This window comes from Hippopotamus amphibius, chromosome 5 (assembly GCF_030028045.1).
Source record: "Hippopotamus amphibius kiboko isolate mHipAmp2 chromosome 5, mHipAmp2.hap2, whole genome shotgun sequence".
Taxonomy (NCBI): domain Eukaryota; kingdom Metazoa; phylum Chordata; class Mammalia; order Artiodactyla; family Hippopotamidae; genus Hippopotamus; species Hippopotamus amphibius.
In genome coordinates this window covers 58,627,950-58,651,164 of record NC_080190.1, presented here as the reverse complement: position 1 = coordinate 58,651,164, position 23,215 = coordinate 58,627,950, and positions in this window count along the sequence as shown.

The following is a 23,215-nucleotide window of genomic DNA, read 5'->3' as shown; positions in this document are numbered from 1 at the left end:
CATGGGCTCCTTGTTGCTGGTTGCCAGTATCCCCCAGTGTTCCAGAGAGGATCCAAAGCAGGTTTCTTGTTTGATCTCACTTTGGTCAGAAAAAGTGGCAGGAAACATATACCATATCCAAGCTGACCCTCATTTTTGGTAGCTGCAGGACCCACATCCACAGGGAAAGGTAGCAGTTATCTCATCAGGAAAATCTACCCAGGGATCTGGAAGCAGCTTCAACTCTTTATCTGGCCAAGATATCAGAAGTCACTGCTGAGTAATATTCCACTGTGTGTATGTGTGTATACACCACATACAATGGAACATTACTCAGCCATAAAAAAAGAACAAAATAATTGCTGCCATTTGCAGCAATATGGATGGACATAGAGCTTGTCAAATGAGTGAAGTAAGTCAGACAGAGGACAAATATCATATGATATTGCTTATATGTGGAATCTTAAAAAAAGGGTACAAATGAACTTATTTACAAAACAGAAATAAAGTCACAGATGTAGAAAACAAACATGGTTACTGGGGAGAGTAGGGGGGAGGGATAAATTGGGAGATTGGGACTGACATATACACACTACTATATATAAAATAGATAACTAATAAGGACCTCCTGTATAGCACAGGGAAATCTCCTCAATACTCTGTAATGACCTATATGGGAAAAGAATCTAAAAAAGAGTGGATATGTGCATATGTGTAATCAATTCACTTTGTGGCACAGCAGAAAGTAACACATTGTAAATCGACTATACTCCAATAAAATTTAAACAGTAAAAAAAGTCATAGCTATCGGAAAGCCCTGGTTCCTCTGAGGCATGGCTCTCCGGCTGAGGCCCATGACAGTGAGGTAGTCTTGCTCTGGAAGAGGCTTTGCCTTGCTTCCTGGTGCCAGCAGCTGGAGACAACCACCCAGCACTGCTTTTTGAAGATGCCTGTGCCGTCAGGTTGTTACGCCCCTGACCTGACTCCCTGAGTAGGTGGTAGAAAGGGGGTGTCTAAACTACTTCCCTGTTTAGATCTAAACTATTTGGATTCTCCTTCAATCAACAATAGAAGCTATCCACACTCCAGGCTCTTGCCAAAGAGCTCAGCCTGGAGCCAACTCCTGGCTCAGAGCCCAGCTGAAACAATGGAGAACAATGGCCTGTACTTCTGATCGTTGTGCAGCTGAAAGGCCATTTTCACACATGGTATCTCGAGGGCCGTCTCTCCAACAACTCTTCTAAGTGATTCTTGTCTACACTTCATAGATGCCTAGAGGGTTAATAGATTGGAGAAATCTAGGAGCCCCATGAACTACCCCATAGCTGTGTGCAAAATGTTGGGTGCAGGTACCTTTTGCTGGGGAGTGGGCCTTAGTTATTTTTTATCAGATTATTTAAGGAGGTAGCAGACTCTAAGAATGCTTAAGTTTGATTCTTATGTTAAGAAAATGGCCAAAGAAGCTGCCTCTCTCAACCTTACTTATTTAGATCTTGCTCTAAGATATACTTTAATATTGTGGTCCAGCTGTCAGCCAAAGTCAGGTGAAGGACATTTCTGCATCCTCCAGTTAACTGGGATGGAAGGCACGGTCCCTGAGAGTGCTTGGCAGTCCTCAACCCAACACCCATGTAATACATCCTTTTTAAAAATCAGTGCTAGGAAAGAGTTAGTATCCATTAAAGATGAGATGTGGGTCTTTCCTTTTCTCAATAGGTGAAAATTGTATGACTCAAGATGTTTCCCTCCTTGCCCTAGCTGCCAGGAAGTTCTGAGTCACATGTGATGTTTGTGTATTCCACAGTTTTTATTCGGCACCTGTGTTCTAACATCACGCTAAGCGCTGGGGATGGAGACTGAGCCAGGCAGATGTGGTTCCTGCTGTAACAAAGTGGCTTTATGACCCCAGGTTTGTGTGTGTGAGTGTGTGTACTCTTTTTTTTTAATCCTACTGCAGATTTTAAAGTGCTGATGGCAAACACTTACTCAGAGCTTGCTGAGTCTGTGCATCGTCTCACTGGTTTAGGTATATTAACTCATTTAACGGCCCTCATGACCTTAGGAGGTAGGTACTATTATTATCTCAGCCTAAATATGAAAAAACTGAGTAAAATAACTGGCTCAAGGTCAAAGTGCTGGCAAGAGACAGAGTCAACAGCCGAAGCCTAGCCCTCTGATTCCAGGCACTTTGCTCAGACCTGGAATCCACACTCCTGTCCTCTCAGTGGAACAATGCCTTGGGTTTATATGGCATGTTCCACTCTACAGAGTATTTTACACTCCTTGCTGCCATGACTTTGGTTAGTAAGCACTGTTTTTCCCATTGCTGAGATGACAGTACTGATCCTCAGAAAGGTGATGCAGTTCTGTGCCTCAGAGGCCAAGCTGGCACCCAAATCAAGTCCTCTGAGCCCAAGTCTTAAAGGGCTTCTTCCCTCGTGGCCTGAATCCTTCCCTCCTGGCTCACGTTTGCCTGTCACTGTGAACGGCTCCAGGCCTTGGAGGGGAGTAGAAAGAATCAGTACTTGGTACATTTCATTTGATTCCTAATTGGCTAAGGGTCCAGTTGGCCTTTTTTGAATGTATGGCTGGAGATCCTCTAGAGCTGGTTATATGTACCATCAGACCTTGTCAATGCTGAGATCATTGGAGATTGTTGATCCAGGAATTTCTGACAGTTTTTTTTTTTTTTTTGGCAGGGGGGAGGGGAGTGGCCGGTGTGGTCAGAGTCTCTTCCGAGAATCTGGTGCATGTTATGGACGGACGCTGTCTTCCAAACCCAGGTCACCCTGATCCCCAGCCTTGTTCTTATCTGACCACCAAGGCGTTTTAATGATAATTTCTCATTGTTTCCAGAACCAGCGCTCAGGCTCTCAAAAGGAGGCTCACGGCTTGCTTCCTGAAGATCTAAATACCTTTCTCCTAGTTGTTGAATAGAAGAACATTTTTTATTTTCTTTTTTTTTTTCTGCAAAGGGGAAGAAAGGGAAGTGTTATTTTCAACTCTGAGCATAACGTGCCTTTGATTAATGTATATTGTAGTCATCACAGAATCCTTGGCTGTCTATTAGCGATGGAACCAAATGAGTTGAATAGATTATCAAAGACCAGCAGCCCCAATCCCACTCTGAGGCGCACGCGTGTCTTTACAACATTAATCTTGTTACGGGTTGGAGTATGATTCCAATGTCCCTGAAGGTAGGCAGGAGGGGAGGGGCACTCATCAAATACGCCAGGGGCGGTGAGCGCGCAGACCTCCATGGGGCTGAAGAGAGGAAGCAGCGTGGTTTTCTTAAAATGATTATTCCAAAGGGATGAGAAAGGCGGAGAAGGCGCGCAAGGTTCTTTGAGAGGGAAAAGCGGGGTCCTGGGGAGAGCGGGCAGGGGGATGGGAAAGCCATTTCCAGCACAGGCAGAGGGGCTGCCTGCGGGGATGAGTTTCTCTGTGGGCACTGCCGACGAGGAGATGCCACGCTCGTAGGAAGCGGGTGAAGGATGTGGAGAAATGTAGCAAAGTAACTAGAGCCCGGCCTTTGAGGCTCATCGAGCCCTCAAAGACGCTGGCATGCTCTGAATGGAGCTCTCAGCTTGAATTAGCCGTGGCTCAATCCCATCCGCGAGAGAAGCCCCTGGCCCTGCCTCCCAGCTACCCTGGGCCTCCAGGGACTGTGGACCTGGCGAAAGCCTAATCACCTTGAGAGTGAGCCTGAGGGCTTTGGTCTCATTAGTTCCATTGAGCAAGTTTCCATCCAAGCCACCAAGCAGAAGAACCCCCAGGGCTCCTATGTGCAGCCCATGCTCCCTTTCCACATGGTAACTCACCCAGTTCTTCACACAGTCAGACTCTCTGTACTACCCCAAACAACCTCCCCACCATGTGCTCAGATACCCACATGTATACACAGACACTGCTGAGTGTGAATTTTAAAGAAGAAAGTTGCACAAGCTTCTACCTAATTCATCAGCTCCTCCGGCATCATCTGGACACTCATCTTCTTCCTGCTGCCCCAAACAGCCCACCTTTCAATGAAGCCTACCTACTCACTATTCCTCAAAGTCAACAAAAGTTTTCTTGTCTGCACCCTTTTGCACTGTGTTGGGACTCTGTTTCTTCTTGTCCATCTGGGAACTTCCCCCTTAAATTTCAACCTCCAGCTCAGCAGTTACTCCAGCAGAGCAATGACCTTGATCAAACCCTCTTATGACAATGTGCCTCCTTGTCCAGCTGGGGTTCAGCTGATACACATCTTGAAGCCCTCATCAAGTAAGGTGAGAGCGGCAGTTCTGCCCACCTGCCTCTCCTCCTTGTGGATACCTTGAGGATGAAGACTGACTTCCTAATCTTTGGGCCCCCAGTGCTGGTCACAGGGCCTGGCTCACATCAAGGGTTACATCCAGCTTTTAAACCTTTCCAAGTTCCTCTCTCACCTGCCTCCACCAGCCAGATCCTACGCGGGGCTTGTTCACTCACTTGCCCTTGCTGGGAAGGGAAGGGTAGGATTATCCGCCATTGGACGGAGAGGGAACCGAAGCTTAGAAGGGCCATCGTTCTGCCCAAATCCCAGAGCTCCAGCAGAGCTTTGAGCTTGGTCTTCCTGAGCCCAAACTCTCCCACAGTCCCACAGCACCTCTGAGAGAGTCCCCGTTCATGGACTAGAAGGTAGAAGTTTCAAGTTTTGTCTTAGACAACAGGACCAGCACTAGGGGGAGGTGAGAGGGGCCCAAAATTTAAGCAGGCACTTACTCTCGGGTGCCAGTCCCACACTCACACACCCCTGAGGGTGAGGGCCTCCCTACATTTTGTGCCCTTGGTACCTCACTTGCCTTACCCTAGTCCCAGCCCCGCCCAGGACTCCCATCAGCTGTGTCGAGAGGGAAGGGCTTTTGTTTGGTCAAACGTTTGGATTTCAGGATTGGCTGTGGATGTGCTGCTTCGCGGGACGAGGCTATCTGAGCATCAGCTCTGTGCCAGGCACCGAGGCAGAAGAGAGGAGGGAGCTGTGGAGAAAAAGACGTGGAGCCTGCTCCTGATTGGGAGGTGGGGAGGCGGGAGGGGTCTCCAGACACAGGACCTAGCAGATGGGAAGGCACGGAGGCAGGACCGTGAGGGCTCTTCCAGGAGCTCCATTTTAGCGAGGTGGCTGGGGAAAGGATCGGGGGGAGGCTGGCACCTGCAGTGTTGCCAGCCGCAAGCACTGGCATTGCATCCGGGGGATGCAGTCAGTGCCTCTGGAGCCATAAGGCTGGATGTCCCAGATGAGGGGCTCCTCGCTAAGGGCACAGTGCCAGCGAGTCATGTCTAGAGCACCTGCCATCTTCAAAACTGTCATCCTAACCTCATCCAGGCCCGGTCCCTCAGAGTCAGAAGGGGCCTCAGAGGGCCCTGAGCTCATCCCCTCTAGTTTTTTGAACAAGTTCACTCAGCCGGGCACTTCATGCTCCTGCTGAGATTCCACAGGACATGCCGGGAGGCGGCCGAGGGTCCTGGCCCAGCACCACTGCTCATACTAGAGCAGGGCAGGAACGGGCTTTGTAAGGCCATGGCTGGGGAAATCGTCATGATGGGGGGTGGGGGGGGGGTTGGCTGTGATTTCCCCCTCAAAGTACCTCTGTTCCATCCTCTGCTGTGACCCATAAATTCACCGAGATGAAGTCATTCCCCAGTCGTGGCTGTAAAAAGTCAGCCGCATAGCTAGGGAGTGTGCAGCCGAGTTAGATTATAAAATAAAATCAGGGGTTCTGGAGGAGGAGGGTCAAACCCGCAGAGCCCTGGGGGAGGGGAGCATGCTGCTCTGTTCTTTTTAACAAGGACCAGCAGGTTTTCAACTTTGAAAGATTCCTCACCCCACTCCCCCATGTGCCCCCAACTCCTTTTTGTAAGGGGTCATTCCTGCAACTGCCGTGGTGCTTCCTCAGTGTTAAAAAATAAAATCCAAATAAAATATTTAAAAACCAGCCTGAAAGTTCTCTCTTTCCTGCTGCATTTGAAACACGCCTCATCGTTCTGAACTCTTCTGAAATGTGACCAGAATCTGAGGGCTAAGAGAAGCCCCAGACCCAGCAATCAGTTAAGGACAGTCAGAAAAGGACTTGAACCCAGATCTGTTACTCCAAAGACAGGGTTCTCGCTTGCATCTGAGTTCTGAAATTTCTATACCACTGTGGAGTACAGAGCTAGCAGGAACTTTTTTAAAAGTATGTATGTATGTGTGTATGTATTTATTTATGGCTGTGTTGGGTCTTTGTTGCTGTGTGCGGGCTTTCTCTAGTTGTGGCGAGCAGGGGCTACTCTTCGTTGCAGTGTGTGGCCTTCTCATTGCAGTGGCTTGTCTTGTTGCCGAGCACTGGCTCTAGGCACGCGGACTTCAGTAGTTGCAGCAGGTGGGCTCAGTAGTTGTGGCACGTGGGCCCTAGGGTACACGGGCTTCAGTAGTTGTGGCACATGGGCTCTAGAGCGCAGGTTCAGTGGTTGTGGCACATGGGCTTAGTTGCTCCGAGGCATGTGGGATCTTCCCAGACCACGGATTGAACCCATGTCCCCTGCATTGGCAGGTAGATTCTTAGCCACTGCACCACCAGGGACGCCCCTAGCAGGAACTTTGAGTGACCTTATTGCCTGCAGCCCATGTCCCAAGCCTTCTGTCTTCACAAAGTAGGAAAGATTTTTTTTTTTCCTTCGCGTTTCCCTGGAATTCTTAGAATAATGACTGCAACGGGTTAACTTCAGTGGTGTGCTAGTAAATGTTTAACATTGCTTCCAAAAAAAACAAAAACAGAAAACAAAAAAACCCCAAACGCCAAAACCCCCAAAGCCTTGATTTGTAGCATTTGTAGCATCTGTTAATTTCCATGGTGTCATACTCTAACCATAGCCAGTTTCAGGTTACCAACGTGAAAACAGAGTTAGGCAGTCTTTCTACTGTACAGACACGATGGATGTTACAGAGTTACAGTGTATATTTTCCACATAAATAAAATAGATGCTATACAGTTACATAGTATTTCCACCATCTAGATACAATAGATGTTATAGAGTTATATGGTATTTCTGCCATACGGACACAAGAGTGAAGGCATATCCTCGCCTTCTAGGTACCTTACGTTTGCAGGTGGTAGGAGCTCCATAATACTTCCTTATTGATAGACCATAGATCTCACTGGGCATCCCCAGATGTCTTAGAATAAGTTCAGTTTTGGAATTGCTTCAGGGAGCCTGTGTATTGCACCTGGAAGAAGCCTGCATTAGGTACCCATTGCTGTGTAACAAATTACCCCAAACTAGAGTGGCTTAAAACAATGAATATAGGATGTGCGACAGTTGCTGTGGATCAGGAATTCCAGCACAGCTTCACTGCACCCTCTGCTCAGGGCCTCTCACTGGCTATACTCAGGGTGCGTCTAGGGCTGCCATCATTTCAAGGCCTGATGGAGGAGACCCTTCTTCTGGAAACACTCAAGTGGGTGTTGGAAGAGTCTGTTTCCTTGGGGGTTGTTGGACTGGAGGGCTCAGTCCCTCACTGATCATGGGCTCGGGGCTGCCCTCAGTGTCTTGCTGCATGGGCTTCACCACAGGGAAGCCCTTCAGAGGGAGTGAGTGAGAGCAAGAGAGGATGAGCGAGACGGAAAATGTAGTCTTTTTATAACCTAAAGTCTTGGGTGTGCCATCCCTTTACTTCTGCTGTCTTCTCTTCAGTAAGAGAAATTTACAAAGTCCAGCTCACACTCAAGGGGTCAGGATTATATAAGGCAGTGATTACCAGGAGGCGAGGACCACTGCGGACCATTTTAGAGGCTCCCTACCACAGAATCTAAGTGAGAACAATAATAACTACCTTGGGACTTCCCTGGTGGTCCAGTGGTTAAGGCTCCATGCTTCTACTGCAGGGGGAACAGGTTCGATCCCTGGTCGGGGAACTAAGATCCTGAATGCTGCGTGGCCAAAAATTAATTAATTAATTAATTAATGTTGAAAAAAACAAGCAATAATAATTACTAATATTTGTTGAGCTCCTGTGCTCTGGGAACTGTTTTGAGTTCCTTCCATAAAGTCTATTTGATCTTCATACAACTTCATACAACTCAGGAGGTTCATTCTATGAACCCAGTCTTGCAGATGAAGAAACTGAGACTTCAAGAGTTTGCATAATTCCCCTCGAACCACCCAGCTAGGAGCTGGGAGAGCTGTGGACCTGGCAGTCTGCCTCCTCGGAGCCCACACTCTGTGACCTGGACTGCCTCTCCCGAAAGACCATTCAGGAATCCAGGTATGTTTCCCTTTGTGTAGATGAAAAGCCTGAGATCCAGAGTGTGAGTAACTGTCTAAGGTCACACAGCAAGTTAGGAGCAGGGGTAAAATTCAAATCTTACTGTCCCCTGGTTGTCCTGGTTGCTGAAGAAAGACTAAAGAGGTGGGCATTCGATCCATAAGGTAGTAGTAAACGCTCTCCTCTCCCTTCCAGCTCCCTAGAAGCTTGAAGATGACTGACATGTGGCTCGATTCTGAACATCAGCTGGAAGTCAAGTTCCCCTGCACCCTAGGTTTTGACATGAAGGTGATGGCCCTCACTTGTACCACTGGTTAATCTGTGCCCCTTTTCTAGTATACATAAGCTTGCCTTGGCTGGGAAAAAAGAAAACTAACGAAGCCCATCCCAGACGTCAGAGTCATAGACTAGTTTTAAGTTCTCCTGGGGGCTTAATAAAAGGTGGTGGTTTGGGTAATGTTTCTGTGATCATCCCTTCTGTTAATACTTATCTAGCTAATGTATCTTCCAAATGGCCTAAGCACAGCGTTCGGGGCATTACGGGGCTTTCGTGATGTTGTTCTACATATGGTATTTCTGCACCAGATTTTTTTCCCTTTCTACTTGCATAAATTATTTTACAATGAAGGTGGTGATGCCGAGGGAATAGAGGCAGGAGGAAAGGTTAGGATTTCACAGGACCCAGCCTGAGGCATTTTTGGGGCCCAGAGGGAGCCAGGCCTCACATTCTTGAACACGGAGGGAAACAGGAGGATTAAGGTTGAGTGAGCCAGAGAGGCCTGTGGCTGACAAACACCAGCTGTGCTGAGTACATATCACATCCTGGCCTGGCAGACGTCTTCTCCTTCAAAACGACACGGGCCATTAGCAGACTCACCCCAAAAGGATATACCAGGAGTGGATGCATGAAATTCCTGCTGATACCCAGGAATCCCCGGATCGAAGCAGTCCTCCCTGCCCTTATCAGAGCAGCCGAGATAACTGTACTCAGGGCGGAATCCGAACACCAGGAAGAAGTTCTGCCTTACAAATACCAGGAACCAGATCCAGGCCCTGTGTTTTATGAATTTCCTCATTCCACATAGCTGAATGCTTGCTCTGTGCCAGGAATAGTTCTAGGTGCTGTAGACACAGGATGAATAAAATACAGCCAGCGCCGAGAGGGAACTCCCAGCCTAATGGAAGATGCAGATGGCATCTAAAGCAACTGCAAACACACAATGTGGTGAGTGTGTAGACAGAACGCAGCCAAGAGTGGGATGGAAGTGTGGGGGAAGGGCCCCGGATCTATCATGGCAGTGGAGGAGGCTTTTGGAGGATCAAGCTTGAGCTGCACCTTACAGGATGAGTGAGGGTAAGCCAAGCAGAGAGAGGTGGCCTGCAAAGTCACAGGACATGTTTCTTTGTGGACATGTATGAGGCTTTCTCTGAGATATATACCAAGAAGCAGAATTGCAGGGCCACAGGGTATAAATACCTTACTTTCATTCAGAATATCTGTGACTCTCCCAAACGACAAAATTCCTACAGCTGTGCACAAGGGTAGCCATTCCCCCCACGTGTGCACAAGAGTTAATGTTTTGCAACTTTCTGCTGTTTGCCAGGCAGGGAGGCTATAAAGTAGTACCTCACTCCAGCGTGCATTTCTGTGCTTTCTTGACATTTTGAACGCCTCCTCCGAAATTTATTAGCCATTTGGGTTTCTCTTGTGAATTCCCTATTCATAGTTTTTGCTCATTTTCTATTTTCTTTTCCTTTCTTTTTCTTGCTGATTTATAGGAATGGCTTGAATAATCTACTTATTAATCATTTGCTAGGTTTTAGATTTTGCCAAAGTCTTTCCCCAAATTGTCATGCATCTGTTAAGGTTTTTCATGGCACTCTGGTGAACCCAGTTCCTGATACAAATCCATTGTTTCTCCCAATATGGTTTGGGCTTTTGGGGTCTTACCTAAGAAATAATTCATGACTCCAAACTTAAAAAAAAAAAAAAGAATTTTTTCTGTTAGTTTTTACTCTGAATTTTCAAACCTAAGTCTTTAAGCCATAGGAATTAATTTTTACAGAAAGAGTGAGGTAAGAACTCTATTTTTTTGTCTGCACAGGAAGTTACTATTTCTAATATAATTTACTAAATAATTCATCCTGTTCCCCAATAATTTGTGCTGCTGACTCTGCCATATACCCCGTTGGGAGACAGTTCTTCACATGGCTGTTGCATTTCTGCACATCTTGTGATCAGAGGCTATGACAAATTTGCTTGCAATTATCTTTTGGAGGATATTTATATAGCAATCATTAGAAATCAAGATGGTATCTCCATGCAGAGCAAAGAATAGATGTTTTTTATATATATACTGCTGAGTATAATAAAGATAATATTTCACTCTGGGGCAGAGGACAGTAGGCTTACTGACCATTATGAAGATCTGGGTTCCTTAAACTAGGAGTTCCTCTCTTGCCACTTAACCCACTGTGTGTGCAGGCATCACCTGGACCTCTGCATGTCAGCCCACAGGAACTGGGACACAGGGGACCAGCACAAATGCTGATACTCTGCCTACTGCTGTCTTCAAAGTGTTCTTTATTTTTGATCCAGGGATCTCAAGTTCTGCCAACAATGCTGAAACTGTGGCAGGCTAACTTATGAACTTGCAAGTAGCATAAGATCTCACTCTTCACTGTTCTAAACAATACCAAGTTCTCATACACTTGAAACTCTGTGTACCTTTAAAATTAGTGCATTTGTCTTTTTATTTTCCTCTCTTTTACACCAGTACCAACTATTTGAACTACCATGACTTTGTAATGAGTCCTGATATCTGGTAGGCCAAACTACTTAACCATGATGTATTTTAAAAATATATATACCATTATATTCAGCTGTCTAAAAATAGATTTAGGAGTTTTGCATCCATTTGGACCACTGTGCAGATTTTGGTGTTTACTCTGAATGAGATGGAGAATCACCACAGGCTTTCCTGTGTTTTTAGAAGGGTCATTCTATTTGCAGTTTTGAAACTAGAGGATAGCACACAAGAATGGAAATGGAGAAAAGTTAATTAGCCTATATTGTCTTTTCAAATCTAGAGATGAAACGGTTAGGAGAAGGGTGACAACTCTGAAGGGGCTGGATGCTGGGTCTATTTTAAAGGTCAGGCCTTTAAACAGGATGTTCTGCTAGATTGAGTGGTGCATATGAGAGGAATAAAAGGAGTCAGGTTGTTGATTTTTAGCAAGCCGAAAGGACAGAGTCGCCATTCAATAAGATGGAGAACAATGCAGGTATAGCAGAAGGTGGGGTAAAGAGGTGTGGGGAATGGTGGTTACTGAAATGAGTTTACTTTGGACCACAGTGAGAATACTGGGGCATTAATGAACTTATTGTAAGGACTTGAGGACCTGTCTTGAGGTTAAGATTCTATAAACACTACCTGAAATCTAGTTCCAGAGATGGCCTGATGAGGGACCTGCCATGCCACTGATGCTCTGTCATCACTATATCCTAGATATAATAGGATTTCCTACTTGCCACCATCACAATTGCTGTCAGCTCCATGCCACTTCTGTACCCAAATGCAACTGTGCAATCACTGCTGCTGCTGCAACCTACTGAGAACTTTCAGCCTCCACCTTCACCAGCAGACACAGATTCTGTGCTAAGTTTCTTTCCTCTAGTTGCTTACCTCTAACTCCAACTCTCCAGCAGGTACCTCTGATTAGAGGGGTCACACGCTTTTGCCAGCTGCAAAGGAGACTGGGTTAGCAAGTATTCTGATTTCTTCCTTGAGAGGACAGAACTCATAATACAAAATACTTGGGAAACACAGCAAGGGTGTTCAGAAGGTTCTGGGCAGTTAGAAAATGTGACAAGCAATTGTAAGGGTTCTTGGATCCCCTTTGTTTCTCCAGTTTTGCTGCTTTCATCTCTTTTTATGGTTTCTTTTGCTCAAATGATGGATTTTTAAAATTCATCCATATTTTTTTGTCTACCTGTGGATCATCATTTTTATTGCTGAGTTTGATTTCACTGTATGAATATATCATAATTTTTTTTTTAGGTTGATAGGCATTTGGGTTTTTTCAGTTTGAGGGCAATTAGGAATAAAGCTGCTTTGAACATCCTTGTACAAGGATTTGTGTAAACATGTTTTTATTTCTCTTAGGTAAACGTCTAAGAGTGGAAATACTGGGTTATTGGATAAGAGTGTGTTTAGTTTTATAAGGAACTGCCAGATCTTTTTCCAGGCTGGCTGGACTATTTTATATGAGAGTCCCAGTAGTATTGCATCCTCAAAAACACTTGATATTCCCAGGATTCACACCCAGGTCTGTATAATCCTGGAACTGCCTGCAGCTCTTTCCTGCCCTTTGGCAGCAGGAGCTGCATGCCCTTTGCCATCAGAACACCTGTTGCTTTCTGAACGAGAGGAAGTTTACTGTAATACTTATTCCTGGGCTGACCTCGGTCAAGTCCCTTCCCTTCCCTGGACTGCAGTTTCCTTTTAATGACTAGAAGCTTTGGAGAAGGTGATTGTTTATCTTCCTTCCAGTGGTGACATTTTCCTGTGAGCCTTTCCAATCTCTGTTCTTTCTCGGTTTCCTTTTCCATCTGTCACTTGACATCATGCGATTGATTACATTTCTTTAACTGCCTTGGAAAACAGCTTGTATTTTTTTTTAAAGGCTTTAAATAAAATAAAACTTCATTTTGCTAACAAATTTGAGAAGAAGAGTGGAAGGAATGTGACAGTTCTTGAACACCTACTCTGAGTCACACCCTTACGGAGTTGGTCGCTCATTTAATCGTTGAGAGCATTGTATCGTGCAGCCCTGCTGCGTGACATTTTGACCTGAGCCCCCCTTTCCTGTCCACCTGTACCACTCTTCCCTCTGCCAGCCTCATTCCCGTCTTGCTTGGTTGCCCCCTTCCCAGGGAGGCCCTGCCCAGCCTATTCCAAATGGCAGCTCCTCCTCCTCCTCCTCCCACCAGTGGTTCTCTTTGGCATCCTCTCCTGCTTCCCTTTTCCCCATATTATCACATCTAATGACGATCAATGTTTCTTATATATTTTTTCCTTCCCTTCCGCATTCTCAACTAGAATTTAAGCCCCAGGAGATCAGGAATTTTTGTTCCTTTCGGTCACTGCTGTATCTCTTCTCCTAGACACATGGTAAGTAATCAATTGATATTGACTGCATGAATGAATAAATGGATGAATGAGAAGAAGAAACAGAAGTTCTGAGAGGGACTATCTTGTCCAAGGTGACCCTGGTAGTAAGCGACAGGCCGGGGGACACAAAGGTGAGTGAGGCCTGGTCCCCACCTGTCTAAGCTGACAGAATAGTCTGGTGGGCAAGGTGGTGACCAGCTGTGATGACAGCTAAAGGCTCCTGGTCTCTGTCTTAGTCAAGCCATGCCAGTGCCCTGGATGATTTCAGTACCCATGGGAAATCACAGCACACAATTACTGTTGAAAGTACAAATTGCAGCATGCTACCTTTGCTTAAAACGTTTCATGGGGTGCAGTGCAGACAGGTGCCGTGGCCGGAGCCAGAGGCCCCAGATGACCAGCCCTTCCTGTCTGACCTCACTCTCCCTGGCTCTCGCACTGTGGCCCCAGTGGGGGAAGATGAGCCTCAACACTGTAGGTTGGAGACTCGCTTGAAAGGCTCAGAAAGTGTCACCTGACCCCAGCCACTAAGCCTGCAGCCCTATCCACAGCTCCATTGCCTCCCTTCAGCCCCCAATATGTGATGAACAAGAAGATGCTATTTGGGCCTGGAAAAAGCATTTGCTTTGACCGCCCCCCTGCCCCTGGCAGCCTCAGTAAGCTCTCTTCCCATCACTGGGCCTCAGTTTCCCCACCTGTAATATTAGGGACTGCACTGTTTCTTTGATTCCCGGAAGGATTCCTGCTAGAGTAGACAGACCCCTGATTTTTGAGTCCTATACAATCATTCTTGTGTTTTCTCACTCTCTTTGGCTATACCATCATGGGACAGTTATTTTCATCTTCTCTGGGTCTCACATTGCCCGTTCGTAAAATCAGAGGTGAACACCAAGAAATCCTACCTCGGCACCTAGGTTGGCTGCCCTGGGAACACAGGGTGAAGTATGCAAAGGACACAGAGATGAGAGCAAGCTGCAGACCCGAGGTGTTTGTTTCGGGCAAGGCTGAGTTCACAGAAACTCCATCTGCTGGGCAGCGGCCCAGAGCGCAGCCTGTGGCATCTGCCTGGGAGACATGCTGGCCCTGCAGTGTGAAGAGCACATCTGCTTGCTCAGGTCCAGGGTCTGGGACAGAGCCCCCACGGCCGACCTCCCCAAACAGAGACGGCGCTCAGCCAAGCCTCTCTCTGGCCTCCGGAACCCATCTGGGGGCTGCAGGACCAGTGGCTGATGGCACGGCCAAGGGGGCAGAGAGGAGGGGGAGAAGATCCTGGAGCCCTGAGCTTGCTGTCAATTAAGGCATCTCCCTGCCATGGGGACCAGCCCGCCCAAGAGGGATGTGCGCTATGTTCCTGGTACAGGAAGTGAGCTGCCCGGGGCCATCTGGGATGTGTTTTCAAGGAAATCTTGAAAACAGCAGCTCCAGCCAGGGGTACACAGGATTTCGTTAAATCATGCCTGGCCCGAGGGACAGAGAGAGGCTCTGATTTCGCAAAAGCAGCCATGTCCCCGTGTGTTGCTCCTGGCAGCCATTTTGGCCACAGACATGCCTCCTTGGAGAAGATAAACAGAGACAGTCTGTGTGGCCCCCTCCCTCTGCTTTGGCCTCCGTGTGGGGGTGGGTGTGCGTTGGGCTGCACCTCCCACCTCCCAACACCCACAGTTTGTTCAGGTGACACTTTCCAAACCCCTATGACCAGCTGCACGTTCACCAGCTGGACTGGAGTTAATCTCTGGATCTCTCTCTTGGGTGGATATTAACATGCCCTTTTTGCTCTTTTGAAAATTGGGAAACCAAACCTGTGGGCGATTCAGTGTGCTGTGTAGTGTGGTACAGCTAGGAGGGACCGGCCTGAGATGCCAATCCAGGTCTTGTCACCCAGTGTCTAGTCCCCGGGGCAGCCCCTCAGGACCTGAACCTCCTGGTTGTTCCCCCAAATTCTCTCATTCTGCCCGCTTGAGATAAAGGTTCATGACCTGACACGCTGGCTCTCGTGATGGCCCTGGGAGACCCCCAGAACTGGGATTATACCCATCCTGCAGATGCATAAGCAGGGGTCAGTGAAGCTGGTTACTAGCCTGGGTCACTTTGCCAGTTCGGGACCAATCTGGTTGCTGATCTGAGAACTCTCCCTTCTCCTGGATAGGGTCAGGCTAAGAGAGCCACACGCTTGCCAGGGAAAAGCTCCAACTAATTTTCTAGACATTAGTTCCTGGGTAAAGCGTTCATGTTCAAGCTTGTTGTCAAACTCTTGGAACAAGTTTTATCTATCAGCCCTTCCTTTTGTAGCTGGGCCTGTGTGCCCTCTAGGTGGGATTCAGAAAAGGTTTCCTGCTTAAGGTGGTGTGGGCCGTCTGGTCCGTGGAGCCGTGGACCTGAGTCAGAGCACCTGAGCTTTGAGCAGTGTGGTTGCTCACTGGCCGCCTGGTCCTCAGGGACCCTCCAGACTGCCTGCGGGCAGCCCCTGCACCAGGCATTTCTTCTGCAGGGTTCTGCATGCTTGTGGTGCTGCTAGCTGGGTAAAGCACCCCCAGGGCAGCCACCAACCCCACAGAAGCCTGAAGTCTGTGGAATGGGCAAATCCTCCCATCCAGAAAGGGGAGCACCTTCTGTGTGGTCTCCTGGGTTTGGCACATTACATGACATGCATTACCTTACTGACCCTCAAATAATCTCAGGATGAAGATGCTAGTTTCCCTATTTCAGAGACAGAAGCTGTGGTTGAGAGAGGTTGAGTAACTTGAGCAGGGTCATGTGACTTGGAAGGGGCACACGTAGACTTTGAACTCAGGGCGTGGCATCCGTATCCACGAGCACTCTCCTGCTCCAGTGACCACCGGAGAGAAGTAATCTGGCTCTTTATTCTGTGAACACAGAACCAGGGGAGGGCTCCAGGAGCCATGTCTTTAGCCCTAGGAACTCAGCTCTGGGAGGCTTGGGTGTGGTTGCTGAGTCTCCCCTCTTCTCTTGGGGATGGAGGACTAAAGCCAGGTAATGAGGAAGGATTGTCCAATGCCACAGCCAACTTGGCTCTCGAAGGGCCAACATGCTCTCCAAAAGCCCACTGGAAGCTCAGTCCCCTCCGAGGCACAGCTGGGGGAGACTGCAGACAGCAGGAAGCCTGTGACCTGACCTCCAGGGCTCCAGGAAAACAGATTCACAGGAGAGCAGGGGTGGGCCTGCACCTGGGGCCATTCGGTCCCATTCCTGCACGGTGCCTCCACCTAACCTTGTTCATGAGTCCTCGTCTTCCAGCCAAGTGTCGAAGCTCCTGTACCTTTCATCCCTGTCCTTCCAGTGATGTATGGTCTAGTCCTCACTCCCCCTTCTTTACATGCCATAAAGAGAGAAGCAGTTTAAGAAGTCCCAGGGGAAGCAAGTTAGCCGATAATTGAAAGAGGCATCTGATTTTAAACACTGAGAGCTTGGCCTCTGCTCTGCCGCTTAAGTGATGGTGGGCCTTTCCCAGCCAACCCGCCCCACTCCAGGCCCCCTCCTCAGCCACCCTACGTGTGCGGGGACTCATTTAGAACAGGAACATTGAGCTCCAAGAAGAAAGCTTCATGTGGATATCTTATTCTCCTGCTAAATACCACCTAAGACTCCTCGAGCACTGGGATGAAGCTCTGAAAGCCCCAAGCTCGTCTGCAGTCTCTTTCCCCATGGATTCCTCCCCACCACCACACTGGGCAGCTCTTCTTGCCCCATCATGTGAGTCTCTGATAAGAAGGAGAAAAGATCAATCAAAAGCATTGTGAGCAATGGCTGCTTCTAAGGGATGTGAGTGTGCATGGGCACACATGCAAATGTGAGATCTTGAAAACAGCTGGAGGTGACCAAAAGTAGCTGGTAGTTACACAGGAGCATGGGTAGAACACAGGGAAAGCCATCCTCTCTGGCGGCGGGGGTGGGATGGGGGCCCAGTCATTAATTCATTAAATAACATCTTCACTGAGTTCCTACCACGTTCCAGCCAGTGCCAGCGGCTGGGCTAGATGATGGGCAGAGCAGAAACATCCTTGCTTTCTCAGCTCTTAAAGCCTGGTCGGCGGGCAGACAACTACACACATGTCTACATAATAACAAGATGAGAAAATGCTAGAAAGCACAGGACAGGCTAACTTGAGACAAACATGAAGGAGAAGCTGAACTAATGAAGGAGAAATGGAACTAATCCAGGAGAAACTGAACTAACCTGGAAAAGAGCATTCCATGAGAAAGTGACCTCCGAAGTAAACCCTAAAGGATGAGAAGAAGGTAAATAGGAGAAGAGGAGAAGGAGTAAGAACGTTCTTGGCAGAGGACACAGCTTGTATAAAGGCCCTGTGGCAGGGAGGAGCATGGCACAAAGGATGGGCTGAAAGAAGGTCAAGGTCACTGAAGATCAGTGAATCGGGGGATGAGTGAGACAAGCTGAGTGTGGAGAGGATGGATGACACTGTAGGACAGGTTAGGTGTGGTCCTTCCTCATAAGAGCAACTTGAAGCCATCAAAGAGTGTGAAGCAGGGAGCAATCCTCAGACCTGTGTTTAGCAAGGTCCTTCTGACACTTTGGTGGATGAGGGGTGGGAAAGAGGGACAGGCAGATTAGAAAATATGACAGCTGTTTAGGAGGACTTCTCATCAGCCATGCAGAAGAGAGATGGCAATCAGTTGGTCAAGAATGATGATGAGAGACTTGGGGAGAAATGGATCAATTAAAGAGATGCTTAAGAGGTCAAATCAACATGACTTGGTGAAGGATTTTTTTTCCTTTTTTTTTTTTCTAAATGAAGTATAGTTGATTTACAATGTGTTCATTATTGCTATACAGCAAAATGACTCAATTATACATATATATAGACATTCTTTTTTCATATTCTTTTCCATTATGTTTTATCATAGGATATTGAATATAGTTCTCTGTGCTATAGAGTAGGACCTTGTTGTTTATCCATTCTATATATACCAGTTTGCATCTGCTAATCCCAAACTATCAACCCATTCCTCCCCCACACCCCTCCCGCTTGGCAATCACCAGTCTATTCTCTATGTCTGTGATTCTGTTTCTGTTTCATAGATAGGTTCATCTGTGTCATATTTTAGATTCCACATATAAGTGGTATCATGTGGCACTTGTCTTTCTCCCTATGACTTACTTTACCTAGCATGACAATCTCTAGTTGCATCGACCTGGTGAAGGATTTTATTGAGAGGGGTGAGAGAATAAGAAATACCCAGGCCGAATGGACAGCAGCGCCATTAATGGGAGTAAGAAACAGTGGTCACGGTCACCCTTGTTCTGTGTTTTTAAATGTGGATACGACCTCCCAGGAGATTATGGGAGGACAAAAGTACACATCTGGTTGAGGAAGAGATGAAGCCCGAATAATATCCAGGTGTGGGCCAGGGTTGGAGCCGGGGCAAGATGTCACTGAGAGAGAAGCAAAGCTGTAGCCATCCTGATCCGTACCCCTTCTGTCTTCTTGCTCTGGCCCCGGCCCTGCGTGGTGATGCCCACAGGGAGGGGAGGAGGCTGACCGCACACTCCTGGCCTCAGTTTGGGTATTGCCCCTCTTCGCTCACCCTTCAGTCCCTTCCTGTTTCTCCTTGCACTGCCCTGTGGGCAGTTCCTGTGGGGGTTCCTCCCATACCCCCTACCATGGCAGCTAGCTAGTTATATTGACCATCACACTTAATCCTCCCAGAAGCTCCTGGAGGAAAGTGCTAGTCCTATGTATATCCATTTTGCAAATAAAGAAAGTGGAAGCTCAGAGAGATGACTTAATTTGCCCAAGGTCATGCCACTGGCAACGGATCTCTGGTCTGTCTGAGTCTAAAGGCCAGGCCTCACTACTAATTCCTACCCGCTTGTCCCTGCTGGTTCTTCAGCCCAACAGCCAGGCCAGGCCTCAGCTGGGGGCGTGAGACTGTTCCCCATGCTCCCACCTTCCCCAGACTTCTTCCCCTGGTGCCTTTCACTTCCCATAGTAGGGCAGTGGTGTCTGGCATGAGAAATACTTTGCAGGCACCAGGATCTCACTTCAACTCATTTGCTCTAAGCTACTCTTAGGATTCTGACCAATGTCACCCTAACTCATTCCCTTCCTGCCCCATGTCCCTTTAGCTGTCCTAAACAGCAAGACACCTCGGATGGAGTGGTGGGTGCCTTCTCACCACTGAAGAGCCTCCTGGTTGTCTCAGCAAGCCCCCAACTCACAGCACCAATGTCCCCAACATTGGGTCCTGGAGAACCCCCTTCCCAGAGCCCCACTAATCCGTGGTCCATGTGGACCTCATCCCCAGCCCAAGATCCACACGGACTGGAGCACTGGGCATGCATCACCCCAACCTGAAGTGTCAGTTTGGACCCAGCACCTCCACTCTCTAAACTTAATTTCCCAGACTGGAGAAATCATGACTTTGGACTAGAGAAATGCAAAGGTCCTTTCCAGCTCTAACATTCTGTGACTCTGTCTGGAAAATGACCAAAAAAAAAAAAAATTTGCACAGCACATCCCATTCAAAATAAATCACGACCGCTATTTAAACTCCTAATCACACCTCTTGACAAATTCCTTGTTCGCACTGAACACTAATTCAATGAAAATGTCCCAGGAACAGAAACGTTCATCTGTTTGGGTTTCTCCTCCATCCACAGTGCCCAGGCCAGTGCCTGACACGTGGGTCAATAAATATTTACTGGTCAGCTGGATGCATTAGTGTATTAGGGACACTGTAACAAAGTACAGCAAATTAGTTGCTTAAAACAACACGAATTTATTCTCTGACAGATCTGGAAACGAGAAATCCAAAATCCAGATGTTGGCAGGACTAGGCTCCCTCTGACACCTGTCGGGGAGAATCTTCCCTTGCCTCGTGCTAACTTCTGGAGATGGTAGCTGTCAATCCTTGGGGTTCCTTGAATTGTAGACACATCACTCCAATGTCTGCCTCTGCCTTCACGTGGTCGTCTTCTCCCTGTGTCTATCTTTTCCTTTCTTTTAAGGACACCAGTCACACTGGATTTGGGCCCAACCTAATACACTTCAGTTTTTTCTTTTTTTAAAGATTGTTTTGGATGTGAACCATATTTAAAGTCTTTACTGATTTTGTTACAATAGTGCTTCTGTTTTATGTTTTGGTTTTTTGGCCACAAGGCACGTGGGATCTTAGCTCCCCGACCAGGGACCCAACCTGCACCCCCTGCATTGGAAGACGGAGTCTTAAAAGCTGGACTTCTAGGAGGTCCCCTATCTTGATTACGTTTGCAAAGACCCTTTTTCCAAATAAGGTCATATTCACAGATACTAGGGGTTAGTACTCCATCACATCGTTTGGGGGACATGATTCAACCTGTAACACTGAATAGAAACCAAAAATGTCCTGGGATGTTCCATTCCTGACTTCTGTTTTGGAATGGCTCCTGCTGGAGTGGGCTTATTGCCACTTCCTGGCTGAGCCAGTGTTTCCTTTTCAGGAGTCAACACAGCCTGGTGGTGGTGATGGTGGGGGTAGGGGCGTCTTCTATTTCTAGATCCCTAAGGCTGGAAGGAATTTGGGGCCCATCTGGGCCTCCCCATTATGTTTCAGCAGAAGAAAACTGAACCAGGGAAGGGACGAAGCTGGCTCCTGGTCCCAGAGGAAGTAGGTTAGGCCTGCCTTGTTTCTCCTTGGTCACCATTTACAGTTTGCCTGCATTCTAGAGGGGACTTGAAGGAGGCTGATAGGGAGCTGGTACGGTTGCCTCAATTTGAAGCCATGAACCATGCTATATCTGGGCTGGGGTTAGGGGGGCTTGTAAACGAGGAGCTAGAATGTATGTGTTCAAATTAAATAATTCTCGGGCTCTTTGAGGGTCCCTTTGTGGCTGAGTCAGTGAGGCGTCTGGAAACAGAGGTTGCTGGATGAGGGGAAGAAGCATAGAGAAGAGATAGCAGGCACTACAGAAGGCCTCCAGGTTAACTCCAGGGCCCTGGGCTCAGTGGTGTCTGGGTGTGTTGGAAGGGCCTACCAGGAGTTTATTTGCATAGACTGCAATTGTTTTCTATCACTGTCATAAAAACGACCATAAGCTTAGGGGCTCAAAACAACACAAGTTTATCAGCTCACAGTTCTGTATGTCAGAAGTCTGGGTGAGCTAGGCTCTAGGTCTCACAAGGCCAAGGTCAAAGTGTCAAATGGCCAGGGCTCTTCTCTGGAGGCACTGGGGGAGACTGTTCCCAGGCTCATCCAGGTTGTTGGCAGAGTTCTGTCCTTTGTGGCCGCACCACTGAGCTCCTGCTCCTTCCTGGGGGCTGTGGGAACATCTCTCCTCTTGCGTCCCTCACCCCGCTGCCCTCTCCGTCTTCAAAGCCAGCAATGGCAGAGCAAGCCCTTCTCATGCTCCAATCTCTTTGGCTTCTTCTGCCTCAGTTCTTGTGTCTCCACTTGAGAAAGTTCTCTGCTTTTCAGGGCGCATGTGATTAGATCGGGCCCACCCAACTAATGCAGATACTCTCCCCATTTTAAGCCCATAATCTTAATTAGGCCTGCAAAGTCCTTTTTGCCATGTAATGTAACCCATTCACAGATTCCAGTGATTAGGGTATGCATGGCTTTGGGGGACCCTCTGTCTCCTGGGACCCCACTCATCCTAAGGGAAGAGGGAACCTCAAGGGGTTGGAGGGAGATCTGAGTCTGAGGACAACTTGGCTTCTCTCACTCAGCTCAGCCCAGTGTCTTGGGGCAGAGGGTGAAAAAAATGGGGTTAGGGTCTCAGCTGTGAGTGGAAGTAAAAATGCATGAGCTGTTTTTGCAAAAATTTTCATAAGTTGGAAGCACTTTGCAACATCTCTATGAAAGTGTGATGCAGAAAATGGGACAGATATCTTTTTCTCTTTAGCACAAAATATCTTTCCCCTGCTGCACAGGGGCTTAGAGGGGGCATAACCCAGTGTGGCACCTTGGTACTGGCAGACTTGCCAGTGGTGGCTGGGTGCTTGGCAGTGCTGGTGGCAGTGCTGAGGGCAGGAGGTAGTGCCAGGTTTTGGGGGAGCACAGGAAGACCGCCCCCTGGGCAGCTTTGATAGGTGGGCACTGGGAGCAGAGGCTATGCCGAAAGGTCTTCTTGGAGCCTTTGGGACAGGGAGCCTCTTGGAAGGAGAACTTCCTGGAAAGACTGGATAAAAATGGAGCTGACGTGACCATGAAAGACTGGTGGAGGATACTGCCAGGTGTGTGTGAATATGGTTATATTAGTATAGTTTTTTGTAACCACCATCACAGTTAAGATACAGAACAGTTCCATCACTCCCTGCTCCCACCAAATTCCTTGTGCTGCTGCTTTCTGTCAAATCCCCACCTCCACCTGTATCTCATGCAACCGCCGATCTGTTCTCCATCCCTAGTTTGCCTTTTCCAGAATATCATATAAGTGGAATCAGGCAACATGTGACCTTGTGAGGTGGCTTTTCACTCAACACAATGCCTTAGAGGTGCACTCATGCTGTGACGTGCATTGAGACCCCTCTTTTTTTATTGCTGAGTATTTAGTATCCTAGTGTTTGAATTGACCACAGTTTGCTTATCCATTCACCCACTGAAGGACATTTAGGTTGTTTCCAATTTGGGCAATTATAGATGGAGTGCTATTTGCATGAACACATTTTTATTTCCCAGGAATGGGATTGTTGGGTTATGTGCTACATATATATTTAAGTTTATAAGAAACTGCCAAACTGTTTTGCAGAATGACTGTTCCTTTGTGCATTCTGTCCAGCAACGTATAGAGTTCCAGTTCCTCCACATACTCCCCAGCATTTGTGCCAGTCCCTTTGTT